The 10923-nt window shown below is 41.5% G+C and overlaps 1 long non-coding RNA gene across 1 annotated transcript; it reads right to left on the bottom strand.

Annotated features, from left to right (window-relative positions):
- Window positions 1-1169: 1169 nt before the first annotated feature.
- On the bottom strand, window positions 1170-10065 carry LOC141733366 (uncharacterized). Its single transcript, XR_012584278.1, has 4 exons — window positions 9935-10065; window positions 8969-9103; window positions 6431-6569; window positions 1170-4980 (listed from the first exon to the last, which is right to left on the bottom strand). It is a non-coding gene; the product is annotated as an uncharacterized LOC141733366 (long non-coding RNA).
- Window positions 10066-10923: the final 858 nt, after the last annotated feature.

Below are 10923 nucleotides of genomic sequence, written 5' to 3'. Positions count from 1 at the left end.
ACCAAATTCTACACAGGAAAAAAAGCACTTTTTGATATATGTGCTTTAAAATAGCCTATTTATGGGATTGTGATATAATTTGTTTGCATTTTGGTTATTCTTTCAGCTTAACTGTAACAAAAGAATCTATAGGCCTTCTAAGAAAACTAAAGTCATATTTTTCTAGATCTCTCTTCTGTATTTCCATACATTTTATCCTCATAATTCCTCATATAACCAGGGGACCCCCCAGTCAGATCAGGATCCCACTAAGACAGAGTCAATTGTGCAGATACATCATGATATTAAGTGTCCAACCCCATGTGATTAAATAAGCAGTATGCAGAAAAGAGGATGATAGCAACTAACAGCTACTAATGAGATGAGACGAAGATGGTCATACTTACAGTGATTTTCGTTAGCGCATATGGATTTCTTAAATAACTCATTCATATAAATCTGCATAACACCACCAACTTCAGAGCACCCAGTTCTGAACAGAAGGGAAAACCAGCAGATCCTGAACTGGTATAAATTGCTGTGATGCTGGTTTCAGTGCTGCTGGATTTCCAACAGCTGCACATGGCATAAATCAGTGTCCCTCAGTAGAGCTTCCCTAATCCGTGGCTGCTGAGCATCAGTCCCTCAGCGCCCAGTTTCTTTCCTCGGATTATGACACTGTTCAAGATAGATGTTAGGATACAGGAGTTCCCAGTGTGAGCATGTCTGAGAGCGCACTGGGGAAACCGACCGTAAGGGCTAGGAGAAAACTCAGTTACCAGTCATTTCTCCTGTCTCTTTTGCAGCCATTAATAACGCTAACAGGGTTGATGGCTTTCTGCCTGTCCACTAGCAGCTAAGTGGAAAGGTATCAAAGAAAAACCTAGGTGACAAATAACCTTTACTTACGCCTTTTCTTTAAGGCTGTTTGAACAGGACACACAGTTAAGCTCCTTTATTTAGGGAACTATACCTGTGAAAAATACAGTTCTTGTAAAGTCTCTGGAAATATCAGCTCTACTTCTTTACAAAATGAGGACACCTGATTCTTCTCACTTTCTTTTCTGGTTAAAAGGACACCAGTTTTTATTAAGCCTGCACAAGTTGGGACAGTATCGGTTTGCAGGAAAACAGCCGAGGGTTTGAAATTCTAGTAGTTTCTTAAGAACAATTCAACTGCAGCACAAATATCACCCAGTCTTTCAAGTGTTGAGTAATGCCAGTTGTTTTATCTGACTTCAATGGATATGCAGTCGCTATAAGAATAAAGAGCCAGAATACGCATTTCTGCCTGAGTAGGACTTCAAAAACATCTAGGGGTTTTCTATCATTTATATTTCAGCAGCAGTTGTGTTTCCAGATCCAGTAAAAATTATTTGGTAGATATCTGGGCTATTAGCACTATTACACACAGAATGGTAGGGTTGGAAGGGACCTCCAGAGATCATCTAGTCCAACCCCCCTGCCAGAGCAGGTTGCACAGGAACACTATTATACATTTAATGCCCATACACCAAATTTCAGTTTAAAAAAAAAAAGTAATGGGATTTCTAGCGCTAAATCTTCCAGATTCACAGAAGTCAAAGTCTTCAGGATGGACTCCACTATTGAGCAAAAGAAAAAAAATTTTAAAAAAATCATTCCATCATAAAGCAACACCGTTCCAAGTTTTATTCCTTTTAAAATTCCGGGCTCAACACATTTTCTCGTGTTAGACAGCATTAAACTAGCATCTTTAAGACTTGTTTTTGTTATGGTTATTTTCAGCTTATGTTGGTATTCTTCTCTTTCTGACATATTTCATCTTCTGTGTACATTTAAAAGTTACATAGTTTCCTGCAAAAATAAAAAAAGGAAGAAAAGCAAGATTTATTCCTATCTGTGCCATCAATTTTCTCTGCAGCACTCCAGGGCACCTATAAAAAGTATTCATCATTATTAGTTTACTGTAACAGCCTCGAAACTTGTAGTAAATAGGGTGTTTAGGACCAGCACTGGCAAATGCTGCAGTGGTTTTGCTGAGAGCGATATGCAGGAAACATTAAGCTTGTTCAGGTGGTGCAGCATCACTGACACCGCACCCAAATCCGCAAGCTCTGGATCTGGCCCCGGGTCAGAATTATAAGCGTAGTGCTTCAACAAGCGTGAACTCAGCGCAGCTGTGGTGAAACACATGGTATTGCTTCAGACACTCAGGCAGTCAAAATTGTTATACCCCAGGGTAAAGAAGCAGCAGTAGATGCTTTACACTGATGAAAATCTGTGAAACTCAAATGCCTCCCACAGCCGCTGCCATCTCACTGAAGCAAACGCACCACCTCGGGCTTTAAGCTAAAAGCATGGTCTAGTCCTGCGTGTTTAAAATTTGCAGCAGCCTGGTTTCTGTCTTCATCCTCCTTTTCTGCCATGCCGTATGCGCATTGCTGACTTTTACCTTGTTATATTACTCTGTATTCAGTCTTGCAGTTCCTACCTCAGTAAATGTCTACAAATCAAATTTTGCTTTCACAACCAGAGCTATATTTAGCAACAGACCCAGGGTTTTTCTTCATCTCACAGTTCAATAGGTTTATTTTTCCTTCCTGGAAAATGCGTCCAGGGTCTGAAGATTTATCAGGCCTGAGTCACTCATAACACACATCACATTGCTGTGCTCTCTGCAAAGACACTCAGGGTAACGGTGGTCCAGCCCATGCATAGTTTTGGTGATAACTCTTCAAGAAGCAGGATATTAGTGTCTGTGTCGGCATCCACTGGAAAACAATTGCAAAACTACTTCTGACTTCACAGGGCTACAAAAATGAATCCTTCACTAACGTTACTTGTTCAGCACCATTCTTTTGTTTTGTTTTCACCTGTTAATCTAATGGCCTTTGTTGCTAATCCTTGTTGCTGAGGCAGGAAAGACATATGTATTTAGAACTATCTTTTTTGGCATTTCTTTTGAGTACTACCTCCCAGAGGCATCACTATATATAATTTTTTTCTGCTCCTCACTGTTCCTTTCAAGGGCTTTTATTTCCCCTGCATCAGACACAGATCAATCTATTGGCAGCTGATGTCTAGTTATAGGAAAATCTGATATTGAAAGCCTGGAAGTGATTTGTAAAAAACACGCTGTACTTTATCTTCTCTTTCTTGCCCACCAGCACGCAACCTCCAGCTCCAGACAATATCTCCACTCTGGTTTTCTCCTGCTGCAAACAGCTCATTTCAGTTTGTACCCTCTTTGTTGAGCAGCAGCAAGGTAGCACATGGGTTTGGTCTGCTAGAGCTGAAGTGATCAAGCACATGATTTTTTTTTTTTTTATTTTTAACACACACAGCACTACCCAGAAGTTTAGTTAAGCTGGGACAGCACTACATACTAGTATACCGCATCTTTACACAGATACGGATCACTTTTGGGGAAAAGCAATAATTTTACTACACTAAATTGAGGCTGTTTGCCCCTAATTGCCTTCCTCTCTGAAGTTTGCTCCACTGACCTCCCCAGCTCCCCCTCCCACTCAGTCAGAAACTGCTTCCTTTGCAAGACAAGTAGATAGCTTGTGTGACAAGGTTTATCATTTAAAAACCTTATTTCATTGCTGCTTTGATTGAAAATACAGTTGCATTTCTATTACCCCTTCCATTTGTCAAAGGCCATTAGTTAGAAATCTCATCATAATTCCTTGCATAGTCCATGAAATGAATTTCTTTTATGGTCCTGCAGCCTGAACATTCCTATTGTAGTTATGTGAGACAAAGAAAAACCATTTTTAATAATCTCTTTCCTTCCTCACTGCAAGGGAATGCAATTCTGCTACATCCATTCCTTTTGCCTCCTGAACACTCCCAATTTAAACAAGCCATACGTGAATCTTGCAGTCAGGTCTCTGTCCAGACTTCAGGGCTCTGCTGCAGCCGGAACAGTAGTAGAGACTGGACTCCAAACAGCAAGTCCCACACAGCTTGCGATTTGAATAATCTACCAGCTCTTTCACAGGGGTACGGACTATGTTTCTGTGGTCCTTAGGTCCTAGAGGATTTGCCTCACCTGTCAATACCCCAAATTCGCAGGAGTAAGAGGATTTGGATGACCAATTCTAGTATTCCCTCAAAGCTAGATTTCTAGAAAGTGCTGCACACTGCTCCTAAAAGCCTCGAGAGTTGTATTTTTAACAAAGAACACATCCTTCTTCCTGCTGATTCCTAAGCAGGTCCCATCTAGACACATCCAAAAGCCACTGGGACCCCTAAATGTCACTTCAGCCCTCAAACATTCAGGTTTTTTTAAAAAGAAAATTTCTAAGCCGTTGAGAACGAATTTTAAATGGTTACACCAAACTCTCAGCTGATAGCAAACATAGGCTTAAAGTCTCTGAAGGAAAATCCTTATTAAGCTATTTAAAAAAATAAAAATCAATAGTACTTCCTGCCTTGGTTTGCCATCTCATTTATTTTGCTGTAATTTTCTTAAGCACTACCAGCCCAGTCACTTTTAATCAGATCTCCAGACTGAAGCGCTCCAGGAGTTTAACTTGGAAGCCAAGGTTATCTTAAACCACGTGCACAATTCTGTAGCTGCCTCAGCATTATTCAGTGACTGGTCCAGTGACTCGCCTCATTTGCTGGGCACACAGCTGGTTTGTCAAAGGCCATCTTGCCGGACCCTGTAAAAGTGGTTCCAGCTCCGAGAATCTGTACGTGTTATACACTTGAGATACCTCGGACACCAGGTTGTTACATTTGATTATAGCATGCAAGCAAGTAAGTAATGAGGCAGGACATTGAGGGTTTTGCTCTGGTCAAACCGGTTGTTTAAGATGCAGAAGCAGAAAGATCACCCTTGCTGTGCTCTGAGCAGATGTGCAGTCAGCTGTGCACCATTTTCTCTTTGGTAGCTGAAACCCCACAGAAGATGAGGAAGAGGATACAGAAGCTCTGGCACTGGAAGCTTCCCCCAGTACATCTTCTCCCCTTAGGTTTTTGTATTAGCTGGGTGTTTTCATAGAGAATCTGAAATAGAATATTGTTATTAAGGACTCCGGAGCTTTTGAGTGAGACTTAAGACATCAGGATCTGTGTAACTAACTAATTCACGTAACTACTAATTCTTGTAATTCATGTATTTTACAGAGGAATTCTGCCTGACAGGTGCCTGAGCAGCTTTAAGAGCTTGGCTTTGCATAACAGGCTGAAAACAGTCACCAGACTTCAAGAAGGGTTTTTCCAGTAGTGAGAGCTTTTCTGAAGAATTCAGTACATGTGGAATTCCATACACCATAAGATTTCCTCAAGAACCATCTGCACAAGTATTAAAAATACAATATCCAAGGCCAGTCGTGTTCCAGTTTGTTTTCCAACAGAGGGCTTTTCAGAGGCTCATTGTTTCTGCATGTGCTTTTACGGAAATACTTGGAGTTGTATGCTTGCAAGCAGGCTTTCAAGATGGCTTTCAGTGCTATTGCTGGCCTGGTCTGAGGCTATTGCAGTGGCCAGAGAATAAACAAGACAGTCTGTTACAGATACGGACCGTGCCGATCCCCAGACCCCCATAGAGAAGTTTTAACAAGCCACTCCCCTGTTTGGTTCAAATCACAACTGAGTTCGCATGGCCTCTGTTGAGACAGGTAGGAGGAAGTAAAGGAAGAAATCCAAATAGGGTCTAACCCCACCCAAATGTTGCACCTTAGAATCCTCTAGTTCTTATTGCCATCTCCAGAAGCTGTAATAATGGCCAGATGAGTAATCTGTTTCAGTTCTTCTTTATCTGCACAGCACATGTTAAATTCTATGTTGTGTTGCTGACACCTCTGGATGACAGCAACATAAACTCCCCTGAACAGCTCATGCCTGACGTTTTCTAGCAGATTTGCCAATTAGCAAGGGGCAAGGCTATTTGCCATGCAGGGTTTATTTCTGTTGTTTCATTATTGGCATGTTATCTGCTTGCCGTGGTGAAGCATCTTTTGGGACTGCAATTAAGATACATGAGTTGACTTGCCCTTCTTTCTCTTTCCTAGAAGAATTATCCTGCTGTCTAGTGTTTCCCTGCTGCTTATACATGCCGCTCAGTTCTTGCAGAAGGGAGGATCAAATCCATCCAGACACAAAACAAATCCATACTGCATTCTGGCAGTATGGATTTAGTCCATCAAATACTTATTTCCATGTCAACACTCAAGCCCACATGAGACCTTGCTTCAGTCTGAGTTGTCCAGCGCATCCTGGCCATATTTGAAGTTTCTGATTGATAAGATTAAGTTTTTCACTAGAGATTTGAGTGTCCATAATGTGTAGGGAACTGTGAAGCAGTCACTGTTTGGACTAGAGAGTCTGGGACTTGGAGGACTTCATTTTTACCTCGGCATAAACTGAGGGCTACATGTATTAGCTACACTTAGTAATTAGAAATACCCTGCAGCTCAAACAATTACAATTCCTATAAAGGACTGTATTATATTACCTGTCCTGTCTTCAGTGTCAGCAGGTTTTTCCAGAGTAGTAGACGCTGCCGAGTCTCTTTCAGAGATCAAGGACCACACATCTCCTGAAGATATTACATGCTCTGAGACGCCAGAACACTCAAAACAGCCTAGTGCTTCCTATTTTGACAAGGAGAAAAGTTGGAGTTGCACAAATAACATTTGAAAAATGGCCCGATAATGAATTAGCCTGGATTTGCTCCCATATGCTGCATTTGACCTCAGTTCATAGGTAGAGGACAGAAGACACCTAAATCACTTAACATCCAGATACACAGCGGTACTTGAGATAAACATCACGACAGAATGCTTCCTGTTTGCCTCAATAAAATTAATTCATTCCTTACCTAATAAACTAGGAAACAGTCCTGTCACAAGACTTACCCCTTAGACTGCTGACTGAAGAGTTTCTGTTACTCCACATATCATTAACCTAAGCATATAAAGCCCTTTGCTGGGGGAAAAAGCATTTGTTTGCCGAGAAGTAGCAGAAACAGCCCTAAAAGATCAATTTTACACTTCAAGATTTAGAAATTAATTCAAGAAATCCTTCCTGAAGGCCATGTCAAATAAAGACATCAACTGTAAGTCAGCTGAAGCAAGCCACGAACTAAGAATAGTCCGCTTTATGAATTGGTGTATGGTATATTTATCTGAGTGTTCAACTGTTACTGCAGGTGACAAATGTGACATACACTTTCATGAGGAAAAAAAATAAAATCAAGACTGCAGTTCCGTTCACTGTTTTGAGAAATACTGCAGCAGCCTATTTTACTTATATTTTATTGCCTAATGAAAGAGGACTGGTCCTTCAAGTCTCAAGTGAGACAAATACTATTGATGCTTGTATTTTGAACAGTATGTGGCTCAAGCCAAGTACCGAATTCTACAACCAATGGCCAAGTTAGGGCAGATGGGTGTTCAAACATACAAAACATCTGCAGCTGGCTTCATCCAAGTTCCTTTGCAGATCCATGAAGGTAGGTGCCCAGACATGGCTAGAGTGCTAGTGTTAGTTTACTGCCCTTTGCTTAGGCTGGAGGCTCATTTGAGAGCCAAGACCGGCATCTACACATAAAAGTTTTGCATATAGCGAGTCAAGCAAACTGAGAGAAGCACCTCATACATCCTTTGCGTCAGTACGATCAGGAAACCAAACTGATGAATGATCCAGAAATAAAAAGCATCATTTATCAGCTTGCCCCAAGCCTGAGATTTTTAGCTTTTTCCATAGCTACTAATCTTTCTTGACAATAAGCTTTTTATCAACTGCTTAGAAAACAGAAAGCCCTAATTTGCAGCACCAGCAGTAAAGCTGTCTGTTCTGGAGGGCCAACGCTTCCAAACACTCCTGTATGATATCCTTGCTGAGATGGTGATAAAGGAAAGGGTGGCTTGTGAAAGCCCCCTAGCTTGCCTTGCCAAAGAGCCACATCCATCAGCTGTGAGCACAGTTGCAGCTTTTTACTTTGAACCAGAGTGTTAAGCATGTTTGAAGATCGAAATCAATGCAAGTTATCCTGCTAGCACAAAATAAAGCAAGTTGCTCAAGCTCCCCTAGAACAGTAGTGTGTATGAACAGAGTAGGGGAAAGAATAATTTGGATCCTGCATACAGAATATAATTTACCACCAGATCTTCAACCAGTACCCTGCCGAGATGAAGCGCGGAAGAGAATTGTCATTGCAGCAAGGCAATCCTTGAGCTCTTGACTTCCGGGAAATACCACCACCTATTCCTCCCCTAAAAAGAACTTGAAACAGATTTATGAAACAGACTCCTGAAGATTATCTTAAACTGAAGAAATGGAATAAATCTCTGGATAGGCAGGTTCCTGTGTGTGCCAGGCAACTGTTTCGGGATCATGTATTTTTAGATGACTGCTAGTCTCAGGCAGGACCCATTTTAGATCACACTGTGAATAACCACCCCTTATCTCCCATGGCCACTTTTTAATCTCTCTCCAGGATGTTGAACCAGAAGCCATGCCAATCGCTTCTGCAGTAAATTACCATACGAAGATTCAGAGCAGGTAAAAAAAGAAAGCATTATCAGATAAATCAAAGAAATTTTATTCAACCTTTCAGATGCCTCACCTGAGGTGAGCACCAGGGGCTGAGAACATAAGGCATCTTCACAAAGGTATCAGCACTCCTAAACTTCCCAGCTGCTCTGTCAGGGCAACAGCAGGCCAAAGGTCTAGGAAAGTGTGGATTCAGTCTCAAATCCAGTGACTTTGTGCTTACTTGGCTCTTGCTTTGTCACCCCTCATTTACTGAAGCCTGATCAGACGCTACTGTGGTTACATTAGCACATTTTCCACTTTTTTCTTTTTAACAGCTCCCACCACAGGGACACAGCAAGCCTCCATTTGCAGGCTGATAGCCCACAGCACTATAGAGGAGTTAAAGCCAACCCCCTCCTCAACAAGCTGCACCACACACACATGGAAGTCACCATCTCTCAGCCAGAAGGGCAGAAGCTCATTAAAATATGCTAACAAGGTCTTCTTACTTCACCTTTAATCTAGGAAGGAAGTTGCGTCTGTTTTCTCAGTTTCCCTTAGAGTCAGTCACTCCTGCCTGAGTAAGAATTTGATTGATTATTGTATCTTGCTTCCACCATCTTTTAATTTCTTAATGTTTGATTTCTGTCTTGGTAAAGAGAGAAAAAGCCAAGTTAAAAGAGACAGCAAGCATTTCCCCAGTGACCTGTGAAAGAAAGCTTAATTAACACTTGGAAATCCCTCACATACCTCAAATTCACTGAGCACTTGTGGATAGGCTGCTGTTCGCAGCTGCCTTAAAGGCAGGCTAGTGAGGTGATTGTTACAGCTGAAATTAGTATTTATGTGTCTGTTAGTAACAGCATCCCAATATCCCTTGTAACCAAGCTCTCCGTTGTCAGCACATGTAAGCAGACTAACACAGTTAGAAGCAGAGGACTAGAAAGCAACGTAAAGATAGAAGTTTCTGGGTGCTGCTGTGAGACCAGCAGTGGTATTGATCAGTCGTTTGGCCTTTAAGAAGCCCATTCCCCCAGCATTTGGCAGGATGAGTTATTCCTCAAGATCATAAGCCCATAGCTCCATTATTCTCTGTTCTGCTACAAAAAATCAGAGATGACCATTAGCCGCTACCTGGGCGCTGCTGAAGTGGTGCTTGTTTCCAAGCTTTTCCCTTCATGACAACCCACAAGGTTATGAATATCTCCAAGCTAGGGATCAGGCTAAACACTTCAAACTAGACTAAAGTTTGCACTATAAAAATTAGCCACAGCTTACCCAGAGGCAGTAGCTCACCCAAACACCCCAAGGCACAAAGGCAGCTCCTTCCTTGCCAGCAAAACCCTCAGGGATGCTCCACACTTAGCTGCCTCCTAAATTGCACAGCATTACCTAAAAATCCAGGCTGCTTTAAGGTGTTGCAGCTATTCTCAGACAACAAACACAGAGAATCACCTTAGAAAAGCATGACCATACTTACTGATTGTGCAGCACCCCCAAAAAAACCCCAGAAACAGAGAAGCTTCCCCTTAAGCTCGGGATTAAATACCCCAGGAGCAAGGTGGGGCTGAGTGAGACTGGCCGGGAGGGAGGGCTGAGCAAGAGCCCACGCAGGTGGGTTGGGGCTAAACCCCCAGCTGCTAAGAATTGGTATAATTCAATTGAAGATGAGATTGCAGCTTTTATACTGAAAGGATTATGAAAAGTAAACCATAAAGAACGTCTAGCACTTTAGATGAACACTTTTAAATTGCTTTAAAATACAAATGTCCTTGATACGTCTTAGGGTCAAAATTTAAATTACGGTCCTGGAGCAGTTGTTTTTTTCAAGGTCAGAAGTGCGTTTATGATCTGAACCTCCTCAGAAGCGAGCTTTGTTCTCTTCTCCGTCTCTAGTCACTTTTTTTTTTAAGCTTCCATGGCTCAGTCAAAACACGTTGTACTTTAAGCCAGACCAAACAGAGAGGGGAAAGAAAAAGCTACATGCAGGAAGTGGCATTCATACAAATAAATAAACAGGGGAGACTGCAGCTGACATTCTGTTCTATTTCTTTTTGATTAGTTTAGAAAACAAAATAAATGCAGTTATGTACAAAGCAATACAGGCTTTGTAAATCTCTTTTCGTTCCAGCGGTGTAGTAAAGTGTGTCACATTTTCCTTTATTATACCGCTTCCTCATGGACTTAAAATTTGTATGCAATAAGCAAATCCACTCGGAACTGAAAGCTGAATCTTGGCAGACGGGAAAGATCAGTTGAATATCTAAAAAAAAATAAAATCGGCTTGCTGCATAAAGAGCGGTGTGGACAGAATGGGAGTGAATGTGTCTTTAGCCTGATTTGCATTTCCAAAGCCCTGAAATGAAATGTTTTCAAAGTTGCATTTTCCAGATGATGAATATAGTTGTACAGAGTTAATTCATTATGGGATTGATATCCAAGGCTTCTCCATAGAATTGGGAAGAATCA

Source organism: Larus michahellis, chromosome 20 (assembly GCF_964199755.1).
Source record: "Larus michahellis chromosome 20, bLarMic1.1, whole genome shotgun sequence".
Taxonomy (NCBI): domain Eukaryota; kingdom Metazoa; phylum Chordata; class Aves; order Charadriiformes; family Laridae; genus Larus; species Larus michahellis.
The sequence above is the reverse complement of the archived record's forward strand: the minus strand, read 5'-3'. Positions and strand labels throughout refer to the sequence as shown.